Source organism: Mus musculus, chromosome 12 (genome assembly GCF_000001635.26).
Source record: "Mus musculus strain C57BL/6J chromosome 12, GRCm38.p6 C57BL/6J".
In the NCBI taxonomy this organism is placed as follows: Eukaryota; Metazoa; Chordata; class Mammalia; order Rodentia; family Muridae; genus Mus; species Mus musculus.
This window is the reverse complement of record NC_000078.6, coordinates 27,425,429-27,442,737: the sequence shown is the minus strand read 5'-3', so window position 1 is coordinate 27,442,737 and position 17,309 is coordinate 27,425,429.

The window sequence follows — 17,309 nt, the reverse complement described above, 5'->3', positions numbered from 1 at the left end:
CCTTTCTACTCAGTCCAGGAGCCCCGTGGGAGATTATGGGAGTCATATTCAGAGTAGGTCTCCCTTCTGAGACAGTCCTCTGGAAACACTTTCAGAGTCAAAGGTGTGACTCACCAGTTAGGCCCTTTCCTAAACCATTCAAGTTGACAAGATCAGCCATCACAGTTACTGAAGAAATTAGATTCTAAAATCGAGGGACTGTGTAGACGCTTGTGACAAATGAATAAAAGGACAAGTGGTTTTTTATTGAGATTCACTGAAGACTGAAGCATGTCAGGAGATGCTAAGCATGTACAGAGGGATGGAAGGCAGCCTTCCTGTGTCCCCATGAAGGCCGAGGCTCCACTGAGAAAGGTGACTAAGGAATTAAATAGCATGTTCCTGAGGGGTGGAATACAGGCTTCAAAGTGAAAAACACCTTTCTGAGGGCTAAATAGAAACTTGGTTAAGAGCTTGCAGCTCACTGTCCCTCTGTGAAGAGCATTTCTTTCTCTGGCTCTGGTGTCAACCTAGGCATGGATGGGGGAGGAGCTTGCACCTGTTCCACACATACATGGCATGAACCTTAGACACAATGTGGCTCTCTCTTCAGTGCTGTTAACAGTTCCTGAGGTCATACTTTATTCTTCATTGTTTGACAGTGAGAACAGTTATTTTTCTAGAGGCTGCTACACATCCCACATGGGATGGCAGAAACACTAGGACGACTCTGAGTCTCACAGTCAGTACCCCCCCCCATACAATGTCACTGACCTTCTTGCCTTGGGGACTAGGAAAGGCAGGGCCATGCTGAGTGCATGTGACAAGGGTCCAAGTGTGGGACTCAGAGAGGATGGTTTCAATATTTGGAGAGTTATCGAATGTGTTTGGTTTTGTGTGTTTTGTTCATAATAGCCATCTGCTCTGTAACCTAGGCTGGCCTACAACTGTCTTTGAATTTTTGTATTTTTTAAAAATTTTACGCTTATGAGTGTTTTGCAAGTATGTGTGCATATTATCATATGTATGCAGTACCTGCAGATGACACAAAAGGGAACTAGATTTCCCTAGAACTGGAGCTACAGATGGTTATTAGCCACTATGTGAGTTCTGGGAACTGGACTCTGGTTCTCTGGAAGAACAGAACCACTGAGCTATCTCTCCAGCCTGTTTGTTTGTATGGATGTTTATTTTTGAGAACCAGTCACATATACCCTAGGCTGGACTCCAATATGCTATGTAGCCAAGGATAACCATGAACTTCCAATCCTCCTGCCTCTACCTCCCCAAGTGCTGAGATTATAGACATGTATTCCCTTGCCCAGTTTTATGAGGTACTAAAGATCAAACAAGTGCCTTTGCATGCAGATAAGCACTCTACCATTATCTCCATCTCCAGACCCAATATGGTAAAGTTAACAAAGACTATGGGTGTATATCCTGTGTAACTATTCTCCACCATTTCGGCAGCCCATCGCCAAATCTCTATTATCAAATCCAGCTCACACACAGCACCTTATGGATTATTTGTACCTAAATGTATTCACATCACCTTTAAATAAATGTGTAGCTTTACAAATGCTGGGCCACAAACAAATGAATCACAATTCACAAAGAGGTTTGGTTTTTTTGTTTGTTTGTTTTGATGTTTGTTTGTTTTAAACATTTTTTTTCACTAATTCAGTAGGGACACATTCTGTTGAATCCAAACAGTAATTAGTAGTTCTTATAGACGCTGAAATCTACATGAGTTTTAAGACAACTATAAAGAAGGTAGCATCAATTCTCTAGCATGTGCCAGACATTCTAACAGCAACTTTTCTTATCTTTAAAATGTTGCCCTTTTAATGTGACTATGGATTTAAGTGGTTGTCTATATTCCATTATAATTTCTGTATTTTTGTTAAGAAAGATCCTCCTGGCCTGAGTTCAGAGAGGAATTACTTCCTTCAGGCTTTAGCCTTTTCTATAAATTCTGTGCCTACACATTTCAGGGCTACTGCCAGTGGGGAGGATCCTGAGTACCTTGGAGATTAGAGTAACACCATGGATATTTCTCCGCTGAAAGGTTGCTTGAGGCACATAAATTTGGAGTTGGGGACAAGTTTTAGAAGGGGAAAAAAATGGTACTAGGAAACCTAGATCCACAAGCTGAAAAAGTGTACTTTAATGACAACTCCACACAGCTTACATCATAAGTAAAAGTTACTTCCAACATGAGAAATAAAGGGAGAAGCTCAAACTATAAAAGTTTTAGAGAAACAGATAAGATTTTTCTGAGCTTAAATCAGGTAGTAGTATCTTGTATATTAAACCAAAAATATAAACAGTGAATAAAAAAATAGATAACAGATGAGCAGGACTTAAAAATTTTAAGAACCAAACCAAGGCAGCATTGAGGAAATGAAAAGAGAAAAAAAAAAAAAAGAATGGGAGACAATATTTGCAAATTATGTACTGATAAACTGTGCCTAGAATATATGTGGTTTTGGTGCAGAGGATTTAAATGATTCTTTCCACAAAAGGTACACAACTGACCCATAAGCATGGAGAATGGTACTCCGCAACATTGCTTTAGACAAGTGTCAATCAAATCACAGGGGATTGCCATCCATCATTAGGGTGGCTCCAATGACTCAGACAGACCATGACAAGGGATGGATGCATTCAATATCTTCTTTATTGGTGGTGAAGATACAAAACGGTAGAACTCTACAGAACATGTTATTAATTAATATACCTGACAACGGTTAACTTACATAAAACACATGAAAACACATTTATAGCATAAAGACATGGCTATAAATGTTCACAGCAGGACTATCTACACCAATCTAAAGTGCAGGTAACTCGTGTGCTCATCAATTAATAAATAGACAGAGTAGATCATGTGATGTATACTATCTACTCACAGAAAAGAAGGAAATAGTAGTGATGAATACAGGAGCTAGAAACCAGTCAGATATGGCAAGGACATCCACACTGAAGGCCAGGATGCCAGGATGCCAGGATGCCAGGAGAGAGTTGTAGTTCCCAACTCCTTGTCATCTTTCACCCTTACCAAGAGCCACACAATAGAACCTGATTGAAACTGAAGGAGGAACCTGGACACCTGGTTGGAACAAATGTAATGTTCAATTCATCCCCCTCCCATTCCTTATCCCAGTTTCAACTGTAAGTCTTTTAAAAGCCTACAGACTAAAAAGTTGAATGGTACCCATGACCTACTGTATAGAACTCTATTCTCTCTCTCTTTCTCTCTCTCTCTCTCTCTCTCTCTCTCTCTCTCTCTCTCTCTCTCTCTCTCTCTCTCTCTCCTCCCTAAAAACTCACCTATAAACATACATAAATTTGCAAAAACTCACCCCATGGAGCTTGTGAATTTCATTTTTTAAATTCCAGACAAGATCCCACAAGCTACTGGCACAGGCAGCTTGGGTGGTCATAAAGTTTTCAGGGATTCTAGCATCCCAAGCCAAGCTTACCAAGAGCCAAGGAGATCTCTTATTCTTAAAGACAGTCTGTCCCAATTTCCCTAGTTAAAGAAGCTAGGAGAGAGGATGATGCTGTATAAAAGTGTTAATAAGAGAAATGCTTGAGTGGAAATGAGAAGTGATTCCAAATTCAGAAGCCTCTTAATATTTGTATGTGTGTGTGAGTGTGTGAGTGTGTGAGTGTGTGAGTGAGTGAGTGAGTGTGTGTGTGTGTGTGTGTGTGTGTGTGTGTGTGTGTGTGTGTGTGGTTTAAATGGAGTTACCCTATATCAAAAGACAATGTCATAGATTCCATGGACTACTGAATTAAAAGCCCAGTGCCAAGTATAGATTATCCCCTTCTGAGTTGTTGGTCAAGCAGAGAGGAACCCTGAGGTGAAATCTTAAGGAACTACTTGTCCAGATCAGTCCAGGGGCCAAAACTAGATAAAGGAGTGCCCAAGGATGATGCTCCAGGATCTATGTGCTTGACATTTTGTCTGATGCATGCTGCTGGTCAATAAGAGGTTATCTATACCCCTGTCACTCCACAACACTGTCTAGAACCTTAACTACATTGAGCACACACTGAATGCCTGTGGATAAGAGAGCACTGAGTCTAGATGCAAGAGACTCCTTGAGAAGAGCCAGGGGAGGAGCTAGGGAGGCGCCTGGAGAGGATCCTAGGCAAAAGCATTGAGAGGACAGTCTCACCCTGCTTTCTCTCTCTCTCTCTCTCTCTCTCTCTCTCTCTCTCTCTCTCTCTCTCTCTCTCTCTCTCTCTCTCTCTCTCTCTCTCTCTCCCTCTCTCTCTCTCTCTCTCTCTCTCTCTCTCTCTCTCTCTCTCTCTCTCTCTCCCTCCCTCTCTCTCTCTCTCTCTCTCTCTCTCTCTCTCTCTCTCTCTGTCTCTAACTTTCACCCCCTGGGGCTAGTCTGGAGCATTCAAAGTCATACTCAGTTGTTCTCTCTTCATCCTTATTTTACAAAGAAGCCTGGAGGGCTAAAGAGTTGGGGACCCTTTAACCTTGCATGTGCTTACCTGCATTCTTGCAGTTTGCATCAGCATCACGACTGAAGTCTAGCTCACTCATTATAATCAAGTACTGTCTCCTACCCAGTGTGTGTTCCAAGGTCCTCTGGACTTTGCCTGGTATGTGGCGAATGTTCAAAGGCTTCTAGCTGCACACATGAAGGAGTGAATTTCTCCCTCAGAGAACACAATCATGGGCTGGCAGACATTCTAAATGGATATAAAAAAGGCCTTAGATTCTGCTGCTAGAGGCTGAATATCTAACCTCAACCATCCATCTCGAGTGACCCACCACAGAGATCAATCAGGTCCAGTCCCTCAGATGACAATAGATCGGGAGCAAGATGAAAGCGAGGTTCCATGCCAAGTTTTAGTATTTCACCAGCGTAATTGACCAGAGTCTCTCACAGCCCATCTGGCAGCCTCCTGGCAGCTGTCAGGATTTGTTCTCTTATCCATGAGGGTGGGGCTGGCCTCTGGGGACAACAGTACCAGGACTCCAAGGACCAAACTAGGGATTTTATGTTTGACTCACAGTGAGTATCTGAAATAAAAATAATAATGCTTTGTCCCTGGGAAACTCAGCCAATGTAGTAGAAATGGAACATACAGTTGTATCCAGAGAGAGAATAGGAAGCTTGGGTATTCCTGCTGCTTTCTGAAGAAAACACAGCTGTCCATCAATACTTGAAGGACAGCTGGAAGCCATGTTGCTGGGAGGCAATGGGAGACCTGCTGCTTAAAGAACAATTGAGTCAATTATTGCTTGCTTAGTTGATTTCTCTGAGATAAAATCTTATTACATAGCCCAGGTTGGCCTCCACCTCATGGTTTGTGTCATCGACACAGAATCTTGTCATATAGCCGAGGCTGGCCTCACACTCATGAGCTTTCTGTTTCAGTTCCCCTAGGGATGGAATTGTGGGTGGGTTCCACTTCCACCCCTAACTCTAAAAACCACTTGATAAGGACTTCCTGTGAATATTGATGGAGAAAGTACACATAAATGGTTTCCAGATCTTGGGGGGGGGGCTCTTCCCACGTTCTCATTATTTCTATAATGTTCCATTGGCTACCTACACACCTCAACAATGGAGGAGTGCCAGTTGAGACCAGTATCTGTGGATCACAGTCATGTTCTGAGTGTTTTGCACAGATAGACCACTGTTTCATAGTTTTGTGCTTCCGAACTTACAAGAGCATACTATGGACCAGAATATAGATCTGGGCAATGGGTGGAAACCAACCCCAAGGGATCAGCACCCAAGTGTTTGCAGTCAGTGGTAGATGGGGCTGAGAGGCCAATCTATCCCCTCCTTGCTAGACACTCCCCCATGTCCACACAGAAAATGTGGATGGTGCTGGAAGCAATATGCACAGAGCAGCTCTGAGAACTAACTTCTAATAAAGGTTAGGGACACATAGCTCCCAGGAAGAGGGAACAGGAGGGTCCAGGGCACACAGGCTCAGAGAGAGGGGGCAGCTTGCAAAGGACCTCTGACTGCTGGCACAACTCAGGGTCTCAGTGCTTTCAAAGAAAAGTCTGAAGGCTGTTGTTTTCAACACAGAACTGTAGCAACTTACCTCTTTCCTGGGCATTATATAAAGAATATTCAAATCTGGTGCCTAGATCACTGGCTTGGTACAGCCGGCTTCATTTGAGCTTATATGGGGCATAGGTATAATTTCTTTAGGGCAGCAGGGGAGAAGCCAGTGGCCAGCTCTATGACGTTCCCCATAGTGAAGACATAGCCTGGCCTACCTTGATCTGTGAGGAAAGGTAAATTACACTGTGGGGTGGGAGTGATTATTCTCTCAGAAAACATGGTGGCAACAGGCCTGCACATCCCATGTTGGCAAAGATTTCCGAGTGAGAAGTAGACTGTGGGAGGGTGGAGGAGGAGTAGGTGAAACACAGAAGCCACAGGCAGAGAGTTGGCTAGGACACTGGAGTTATTCCAGGTAGAAACTTTACTTTATTTTGCTATGTGTGGTACGGATGGGTGGTAAGGGCTTTCCCAATAGTATAGAGCATAAGGAGTGTGGACTTGACCATCTGTGCTACCTCAGAGATAGCTTCACGGATAGCCCATCTACCTGTGGACTTTCATGATGAACTCATCCATCATTGTCTTGGGCATGTTCATAGAGTAGACATCTAGTTTATTCTCTATACATTTTAAGCCTTTCAATCTATAGTCAGTGGGAACTGCAATACAGGATGATGGGTTGACATCTAGACCAACCTAGAAAAATTTGCTTGCAGAAAAGTATCTCGTGATTTCTAAAATTGAAGTGATGTTTTAAGAGCAATAGGTATGGGTCATTCTGTTTTCCTGTCAGTCAAGGGGGTGGGGTCATGCTACTCATGCAGCTATTAAGGGGAGACACAAGAGCAAACATTTAGTGCATTATAGTTTCATAGTGAGGCGTGTGTTTGGGGACAAAGTCTGTCCAAGGAAGCACAGGTTCCTTGGAAGAAACAATTTCCTTAGCAATGGCAGCTAAACCTGAGGAAGGACGTAGAGGAAGTGATTCTGTGAGATGATGGCAGGGCTTTTCCTGTTTAGAATTGCCTGTCCTGGGCTCTGTTGTAATGAAAACCAAGACAAGAAACATTTTCTCTTATTAAATACCATCCTGGGAATTCTAATCTTAGCATGTAGTCTCTGGAAGGTTTATAACCTGAATTCATGGTTATGGAACTTGGTCCTGGCTTTGAGCTTTACTCCATTGCCCTGGGCCTCAGAAAACAGGAGTTCAGCAAGGGGCTACAGTTAGGCAAGGTCACATAAGTCCCAAAATGAGAGTATCATCTTGGGAAGTGAAGGGTTCTGTAGGGTAGAAAGCAGGGAATAGGCTGTGGTTTTGTTCTAGAAACACCTGATGAGCTTGCAACACAGAACATAGCAGTTCAAGCTATGAGAGAACACACTGGACACTAGAGTTGGTGAAGGTGCTGGAAGGTTGATGGAAATGCAGAGTCTGAAACCAGGTGCTGAGAATTGGGTCAAAGGAAACAGGCAATTTAACTAAATAGCTTGAACTTGGAGATAGAGTCAGATTTTAAAGCAGAAGTCAGAGATGGGGTGGAAAGATGATGCTGACATCAAACTGCCTTTTGCATCCAGCTGAATGTTCTACATTCCCCCACCTTATTTTGAAGGATAAATGTGTCTCTCTACCCCTGGGTTTGGACTAAATTTCATGCTGCTGATAGCAAGTAGCAAACTTTGTTTTTCCCATGCCAGGCAGCCATCATCATGGTCCCAGGACACCCATACCCACGTGGCTCTGCAGCAGATGCCCTACAAAGTCAGTAGAACTCAAAGTTTCAACTTCTGTGAGCTTGCAATCAGAAACAGCTTTGCAGTCCCCACACCAACACAAGGAAATGGTCCCAAGGGCACGCAGATGCACATGAGGCTTGGCACCCTGGTAAGGAACTGAACACACCAGTCAGTGCAGTCTCAATGACAGAAGAAGAGCAGAAATCACAGGTTAGTTAAAGATTTCACCAAATCAAATGTCTGAGCCAGGTGCAGGTCATAGCGAGCATCCTGCAGGTGGCACTTGAGATGGATAGTCTTGCTGTGTCTGTGGGAAACCTTCAGACTAACTGGAACAAAGCAGGGTGTTCCAGTTAGAACTATTCCTGAGGGCCACCCAGAAGTTTCCATAAAGAGCATCGGGACATGTGGTGCAGTCCTGGAAAGCCCTTGCTGCACATAACTTCGTGGCAGGAAGCAGGGGCGGGGAGGGTTTATCTTAGATGTGGGTGGGGCCTTTTCTTCTAGTGTCAGATGTAGGGAGACCATTTTACAAGGAGAGAAGCACACAGAGGGATAGATGTTGGCTTCCCTTAGTAAAGAAGGCATGGCATGGAGGTCCATCGCCAGAACACTGAATCACAGTATACAGAGGGGGCAGTGGCTGAGGGCTCAGGCAGAATGGAGTGAGGTGCTTGCTCTGCTGACAACTAGCTATGTGACCCTTCATTCACATATCTGGCCTTACGGGGCTTGACTTTTGTCAGTGGATTTGCAAACTGAGTTCCAAAGGTTCTCTTGAGCAGGAAACTAAATGCTGGAGTGCTCCCACAAGCCACCCCTGCCAAAGAGAGACACCCAGAAAATATCCAAGATGAGTTTTATTATAAAGTCCCTATAAGGGACAAAAAGAATTATACTATTAATTAATACTGTGCAGAATCGCTAGTCCAAGAGAATACTTTTAAAAAAGAAGTTGTATTTATATACTTATTACTTTGTGCATGTGTGTATGTGTGTATCTGTGTATGTATGTGTATGTGTGTTTGAATGTGTGTGTGTGTGCACACACCATATGTGTGCAGGTGTCTGTGGAGGCCAGAGGAAAGCACTGGCTCCTCTGGAGTTAGTTGCAGGCATCAGTGAGCACTGGACATGCATGCTGGGAACTGCACTCAGGTCCTCTGCAAGAGCATGGAATGATCTTAATGGCTGATCTGTCTCTCCAATTCTACATCAGGATATGTTACTATCTTTCTGGTATCCTGTAGTTCCTTACTGTGTTTACCATCCATCCTGCTTTCCATTGTCTCCATGGCATCCCTCATAATTTAAATGAGACACCAAAGAATATAGGAGGAGCAAAAATCTTTGTACAGTGAATGGAGAGACAAAATAAAGGCTTCCACCATATACCATTGTCATCTAAAACAGTGGTTCTCAACATGTGGGTTGCAACCCCTTTGAGAGTAGGACAATCCTTTCAAAGATATCCCCTAAAACCATCAGAAAACACAAATATTTATATTATGATTCACAACAGCAGCAAAATTAGAATTATAAAGTAGAAAACAAAATGATTTTATGGTAGGAGGACACCACAACATGAGGAACTGTATAAGAGATTTGCAACATCACGAAGGTCGAGAACCATTGCTCTAAGGAAGAGTGACAGGAAGAAGATTCTGAATTAAAAACCACAATGTAAGTTTTAGGCTAAAGATCAAGTATGAGTGTTAAGTGGCCAGGTCACAGAACTTGTGGCAGGCATTCTGGGAGAAGTATTAGAGCAGTCCTGAACAGGGACACAAGTGGGCTTGGCCAGCAAGAAGTAAAGGACATTTCACAAAACCAGGAAAAGGTGATGTTGGTGAATGGCAACTGCCTAGAGATGACATGGAAGACACATTAGCACAGCCAGTGTGAGCAGGTCCCACCAATGCTTGGGGCTGAAGCCAGAAAATTCTCCCAGCCATGGTCGGTGCAAAGCAGAGGAGGAGGAGAGCAGTAACTCCCTCTCGCTCTCTCCAGTGCCTTCTGGGCATAAGGAAGGATTGTTTACAACTTCCTGACTCCTTCATTCACCCCATTTAGCACACACTCTGGTGTCTGCTAAGGTTTACTAAGGATGGTTTGTCATGACCCCAGTGCTGGCCTCAGTTTTGGGAAACAGCTATGAAAATTGGTCTCTACAGTCTTGCATATACAGTGGCCTTTATACATGTGTGTGTGTGTGTGTGTGTGTGTGTGTGTGTGTGTGTGTGTGTATAAATTTGTTTTATGTATGTGTGTGTGTGTGTGTGTATAAGGATGGGAGTAATATATACATACACATACACAAATGGTGGTTAATGTTGATTATCAGTTTGGAAGAACCTAGAATCACCCAGAAGGTGAGTTTCTGGACATGGCTATTGGGAGTCAACTTGATTATATTTATATTGGAAAACCCACTGTAACTATAAATAGGACCATTCCCCTGGCAGGAAATCTTGGATTACATAAACTAGAGAAATGGAGTTGAGCGCCAGCATGAATTAATTACTCTCTGCTTCCTGTTTGTGGGTGTGACATGACTCATTGCTCCAAGATCCTGCTGTCTTGACCTCCCCACCATTACGGCCTAGACCTCTGAAATAAGCCGAATTAAGCCTTTTCTCCATCATGTTACTTTTATCAGAGGATTTTACCAGAGCAACATGAAGGGTAACTAAGGAACGCACATCATTTGGTTCCGGAAGCACTTGTTCTGATCACGTGACTGGATGGGGGTGGTGAGAAAGCCAGCCTTGGAGAAAGCCACGCCCTCAGCAGCACCCTGCTTGCTTTTCCAGCCATCTGTGCAGGAAGAGCTAAGCCATTCGTTCAGTACAGAGGTTTCACTGACGTCTAGGTTCTGCTCTCTTTTAGGCAACAAAGGGGTTTCTCCTGAAAATGGCACATGAAATAATTCTGTGTGCTTTCAAGCCCAAGTGTTTCTGTTTTTATTTTAACTAATGACTTTAAAATGAATGACATAAGCTTAGGGACTAGTAAAGATCAACCACAGACGGGAAAGAAAAAAAGAGCGTAAGCCTAACATTCTGCTGGAATTCATTTAAGCATACAATGAGGAATGTCCATGTCTAAACCACCCACTAAAGCAAACAAAGGCTCTCCTGCGTGCTAAAAGACACCCCGAAGCAGAAGCATGCCATCATAAAGGCATTACAAAACCTTTTACTTGGAGTGACTATTCAAAGCATCCATGTCATCACTGCCTAACCGTTCTGATACACTATCGAGACATCCTCTTTCCAAACAAGTTCAAAGAAGCCATTGCACTGTGAGCCTCAATCTGACCATATCAGGTCAGGCAGAGCTAGAAGGACCACTGGACCAAAGCTTCTAGATGGGTAATACTGTTTTCTTACTTGTCTGAATATTCCCCTCAGAGCTGTAGCTTTGGTGACTGAGTGGGGTTTCAAAGGTTTGTTGAATGCATGAATAAACAACATCATGTCTCCTTTCCCATTCCTATTCTCTGATGTAGAGGAGAGAAATGTCTGGTGAACTTCTGGGTGATTCACTTGTGCTTTCAAAACCAGAGGTTTCCATTGTTATTGCAACAGCATAGCTACATGTTTTTCTTGTATGGTATTTCCCCATTGCTACAGGAAAAAAAAAAAAAAAAGGACTGGTCTGCTCAAGACATGGATCCAAGATTTCCTGAATTTGTTTGTTATTACAAAGACATATGCCTAGGTGCAGGATGAAGGATAACCAGGGCTGATGAAAACTTGAAGGGAGCTACTCCACCCCAGCCCTGTCTCAGACAGCTAATAGGTTTCCTGTGCATTCATGTCACAGGGAACGATGGATTCGTCTAGCACAGTGGTTTTCAACCCTCCTAATGCTGTGACCCTTAATACAGTTCCTCGTGTTGTGTTGACCTCTCACCCATAAAATTATTTTGTTAGTACTTACTTCATAATGGTAATTTTGATACTGCCACAAATCATAATATAAATATCTAATATGCAGGATATCTAATATGCAAATCCCCCCAAAGGCTTGTTACCCACAGGTTCAGATCCTTTGCTCTAGCATGCACATTTGTCTATTTTACTCAACTGAATACCACAGCCAGGCACATAGCCTCCACAATACCTTATGTCAAATCTCACCATACTCAACTCTATCACGCGTGGACACATCCCCATGAACATGCATGCACACCAGGAAAGGTAGAGGGTATGCTTGCAATTCAGAACTCACACAGTGTCTGACAAAATAAAAGAACTAAGTTATCCTCTGTGGTAGTTTGAATGAGAAATGTCCCCCTTTGGGATCTGGTGTTTGAACACTTGTTCCCCAGTTGGTGGTACTGTATGGGGAGGTCATGGAATCTTTATGAGATAGAGCCTTTCTGGAGGAAATACATCAAAGGGGTCAGGCAGGTGGACTTTGGGTGTTTTTAGCTTCATTTCACTTCTTATGTATAAATGAAGATGTAACCCCTTAGCTTCTTGTCCCAGCCACTTGTAGCCAGGCCTCCCTGCCATTGTGGCCTAGCTCTCTAGAACCATATGCCAAAATGATTGTTCCATCCATCAGTGGCTTTTGGTCCTGGTGTTTTATCAAAGCAACAGGAAAGTCTTAGACACAATCCTACTCTTAGAAATCTGGAGGAAAATTCACTTACAGATGCACATGTAAACTCAGAATGTTCTAGGATGCTCAGATGGAGTGTACAGTACACACATTGTCTTACTGCTGGGAAGCAGTGCTGTTCACAATGTCATACTGTAGACAGACACCCTCGAACATTCTCAACCTCACAACAGCACACTTAGAGCTTTTAATCCCCACAAAAAAATAAGATTATTTAGGGATAGAAAAATCAGGATATAGAAGCTACATAACGAACCTTTCTAGATTGCTACAGCTTCTAGTTACACAGTCACAAGTAATTGCTCCCTAACTTTCACATTTCACATCAAAACTCTGTAGTCTTCAGATCACAGCATAAATGCACCACAGCCTCCTCTGTGAATATCAAGCTTATTCAGTCCCAGACAGGAACTCTCCAACTCACCTAGTCTCAAGAGCTCTCGAAAGCCATAGTCCTCTTGCTGACAGTGTGGAGTAACCATTTAGAATCAATCCTATTATACAAATGTGAAGGATGCTGCTACAGAAATATGGTGTTGCTGCATGTATGCAATGTGGTTCCTTCCTGAGAATTTGCACCCAAAATTAATGAGGAAGGCAAGCACAATGATTTATAATGAGTGTTTCAACTCAGGTTGCTAAAATTTTGAAAGGTATTGTTAATTACAGACTGGAGTACAGAACTAAACAACATCAAAGTTGAATGGAGTTAATTTATGACTTGGTAAGTGACTTAGCAATCTCTGGCTATTGATTACACCCATTTCTGTAAGAGGGAAGGAATCCAGTGAACCTGGAGACATAGTAGCAGTAACTGTGGCTTTACAGTAACTATGTTTTATAATTCTATGCAGATGACTTAAAATGTTGGGTAGCCTCATTCTCAAATGACAAGGATATTTGGGACTTTTCACAGTATGTTTATCAGGCAGGATTTGTGGGAATGCAGAGGGACAGATGTCATCACATTTTCTTGCTAACTGTTGTCATGAACTAGAACACCCATATGATCTATATAGCATGGCCACTTCCTATTTCATTGTCCAATTAATTGCTTTATTGTTATATATCCAGAAATCTTCTGTGGTCACCTCTGGCCTTAAAGAGCTATGTCTTTTAGGAGGATTACAAAAAAAAAAAAAAAAAAACAAACCTGTGAAGAATCCTAAGTGAGACGGTACCAATGGATTGGGGAGTGAACGTCTTCCAAAACACTAGTGGAAATTCTATCCTCAAGAAATGCTAGTAAAACTGAAAGCAGAGCAAGAAATGACTATGTGGAACTGAGCTGACTAAGTTAATTAATTTTCTCTTGTGATTTTTTTTCCCCTTTGAGGGGAGCAGAGCCATGACTTCACACAAGCTTAGTGTTTGAGCACTGAGCTGCATGTACCTAGACTCTTAGAACATTTTTGTTTAAAAATATTATTGGTTCTTTCTATGCTGTATTTTTCAGATCTGGTGGAAGATCTGGGTTCACACAGATAATTGATGAGGCATACATTGGGAGGCATTCTTGAATCATGCAGCTGTTTTTCCTAACTTGTATACTTCAGAAATAGTGAGAAAATATTATTTTCTTGGCACTGGGTTACTGGCAGAAGTTCAGAACCTTTCTGACCCTATAGCATGATAAGATTGAAAACAGTAGTTAGGTCAGCATATATGGTGGTTTGCTGAGACTGGCCCTCATAGTCTCAGGTGTTTGAACATTTGGCTCCCCGTTGGCTGTACTATTTGGGGAGGTTTAGGTGGTTCGCCTTTGCTGGAGGAATTATGTCACTGGTATCCTGGTGCCAGGCTTTGAGATTTAAAGCCTCCAGCCACTTTCAGTTCTCTCCCTGCTTGTGTTTGATGATATGTCCTCTCAGCCTTCTGCTCCTGAAGCTATGTCTGCCACTTGTTGCCCTGAAATTTCAACATAATGGACTCTTATTCCTCTTAAGTCATCAACTAAAATAAATTCTTTCTTCTCTAAGCTGCCTGGGCCATGATGTTTTACCACAGAAACAATAAAGTATAATATACACTGTGCTGACTAGATTGTCATGCCTTCAGATATAATCAGAGAGCATTTCATAAATAATATGAGATTTATGCAACCAGTAAATAATTTTGGGGAAAAGTGACTAGGATCTTGACTCTGCAATTGACATGTGTTTCTTAGCGGTGTTGAGAAATGTCCCTTCCTGTAAGAGTTAAGACACTCACAGCCTTTGGAAAGGTATCCACCCCAGCTTGATGGTAAGTCTAGGTTTAGCTTCCTTGTCTTGAGTAGCCTTTGAGAGTTTAAACTGTGATTTCATATCAAAAACTCCAGGAAAATAAATCGAAGAAGAGCTTGTGTCTTAGGTTGTTATACTTACTGTTCTTTTGTAGATAATCGGGCAAAGGTTAAAGCTTAGCATGTTTTGAAAATATATTTATCTGGGGTAATCTTTGCTAAAATTATATTTAAGAAATTTATGCTTCAGAAAAAACTCTGTAAGTGAATTCATTAGTCAACTCTCTTTCAGGGTTTCTGGGGGTTTGACTTTATTTCATTCTTTGATGGGCTCAAATGTTATTTTATTTTCTTCTAAGTCTCTAAACTAATATTACCATTTTCTCAGCAATCTTCCTAGCTTGGCACTCTTAGAGTTAAAGGTGTGCTTTTCCTGAAGCTGTATGAACTGAGGCTTTGGAAAATTCACAACCATCTATATGTGTCAATGATACAGTGAAGGTAGACCAGTTGGTTTTGGCTATAGACAATGAAATAATTGAAAGAGCTAAAAGAAAGAGAATCAAAACTCAAAAGTCCCTCTAAAAGCTAGATGGAAACTATAAACATAAGGATTCCAAAGGGAAAATCAGGGGGGGAACGCCTCATTCGTGAGGCAGTAAGTAAAGTTGACTATAGACATGTGGAAGTTCTGGGATGCTGGCTAACTCAGAAGAAATGTCTGAAAGGCACAGAGATGCCTGAAATTTATTAAGCACAAAGTCTGTGCCAAGATTTTTACAAGATACTGCTAAGCCTCACAATAATCGTGTAAAGTTGATGTTTTCGTTCTCTTTTATATATAAAAAATCAAGATAAAAAGATAAGTTATCTTGTTCAACTAGTGAGAGACAGAACTGGAATGTAGCTGGGAGGCCCATCTTCTTTACAAGCCTGGAAGACACCCAAGGTTAAAATGCTTTCCTGTTGCAAGTGGCTGAGACCTTCTCACCCAGATTAAATGAAGGGAACTCAAAGTTCACACCCCTTCTACTGGAATTTACCTTGTATTTGTAGACCAGGTCTGTGCTGTTTACCAAGTTGGGTTTTGTTTGTTTATTGTTTGTTTTCACAAGTAAAGTGAGTCTGGATGGTATGCTTCACTGCTGGAGAGGGGCAGGGTAGAAGGGACTCACTTGTCATTGTGGACCTGCTTGAGAGGATTTAACTATTTACGCCAAGGGCATCCATCCTTTCCCCATGCCTCTCCTACCTCCCCATACAAGGGCTAAAATACTACCATTGTCCAAACTCTAGCTCAGGTTCAAACTAATCTACGTTTGCCAAGACATCCTGTTGATGAATTGCTAGATGTATTTCTTGTGGTTCCGGGAGGTATTCAGTGTTCTTTAAAAATTATTAGTCTCAAACAAAAGCCTTGGAGCAGGGGATTTATACTGATCCACATGCAAAACGGCAAGTGACTCACCTTTGAAAGCAATGAATATTACCTCCAAAATCAAGTTGTAGTTTCATCATTGAGCCAAACCAGGCAAGGTTTTTTTTTTCCAGCTATTATTGAGCCTGAGGCAACCAGCAAAGTTCAGGGCACATGTCCATGCCCAGAGACTTCTGGAGCAGAACTGAGAAGGAGACTAACATTCTATAGGAAGACTTTCCTTCCAGGGTAAGAAACAGGTTGTCAGCACTCAACACATGTGCAGCATCTTTAGTTAGCACTGAACAGTGACAGTGCGGTCACTGTTGTCATCAATGAAGTTCCTCAATTCCATAGTATGCTGGGAAATCAAGGCTCAGAAATGCCAAGTATTTGCTCAAGGCCATATGATGCTGACGACTCAGTGCCAGTGTCAGAACCCAGTCACATTACCAGTCCTCAAATACTTAAGCATAAGCCATATCAAATCACTAGAATCTACTATTATAAAACATATTTTTTATTTTTATCATATTGTGTGTGTATGGATGTTTTGCCTGCATGTATGCGTGCATACTGTGGTGGTTTGAGTAGGTATTGTCTCATCGAGTTAGGTGTTTGAATTCTTGGCTTGTGTTGAGTAGTACTATTAGGAGGTATGGTCTTGTTGGAATATGCCACTATTAGGGTGGCCTGGTAGGTCTCCTATGCTCAAGCTACATTCAGGCACAGTCTTCTGTTACTGCCTTTGGATCAAGATGTCTCCTCTAGCACCATGTCTGCCTGCATGCTGCCATGCTCCCACCATGATGATAATAGACTGAATCTCTGAAACTGTAAGCCAGACCCAATTAAATGTTTTCCTTTATAACAGTTGGCCTGGTCATGATATCTCTTCACATCAATAAAACCCTAATTAAAAGAAGTATCATGTGCATATATATTTGTCTTGGAGGCCAGAAGAGGGTGTCAAGTCCCCTGGAACTAAAGTTACAGATTGCTGTGAGTCAACCTGTGGATTCTGGTACTCAAACTGTGTCCTCTGTAAGAACAATTTTCTCTGCCTGGGTATAGGCTTGAAGTGTCAAGGTAACATTTACTGATATAGTGCCCCTTGAACAAATGACTGCATCTATCCCAGTTCCTTGTAACTGTAGTAAATGAACATTAAGATACAGTCTACACTGGTACTCATATCTCCCCAAATGGAACCAGGCCGAGTTAACTTCCCTGGTAGACTCCTTTACTGGCTCTGTTCCCAGCA